Here is a 238-nt window from a genome sequence, read left to right as displayed (position 1 = left end):
AATAACATAGCTATTATCCATTACTTTTTGTACATATGTTTTTATTACTGTTATTTCATTGCTCTAGTGGATGTTTATTTGTTTCCCCCCACCCCCCACTATTTTATATTTTAACTTTGGAGACAACAATAATTATTGTAAAATAAAAAATAGAATTAGGGGAATTGACAGTAAACATTTTGTTTGCTGCTATTCCCCCACTTCTTTCTCTAGAAAAGAATCAGCTGCAAACAAAGTA

This window comes from Erythrolamprus reginae, chromosome 9 (assembly GCF_031021105.1).
Source record: "Erythrolamprus reginae isolate rEryReg1 chromosome 9, rEryReg1.hap1, whole genome shotgun sequence".
Classification (NCBI taxonomy): domain Eukaryota; kingdom Metazoa; phylum Chordata; class Lepidosauria; order Squamata; family Dipsadidae; genus Erythrolamprus; species Erythrolamprus reginae.
Note: the sequence above shows the minus strand (reverse complement) of the source record.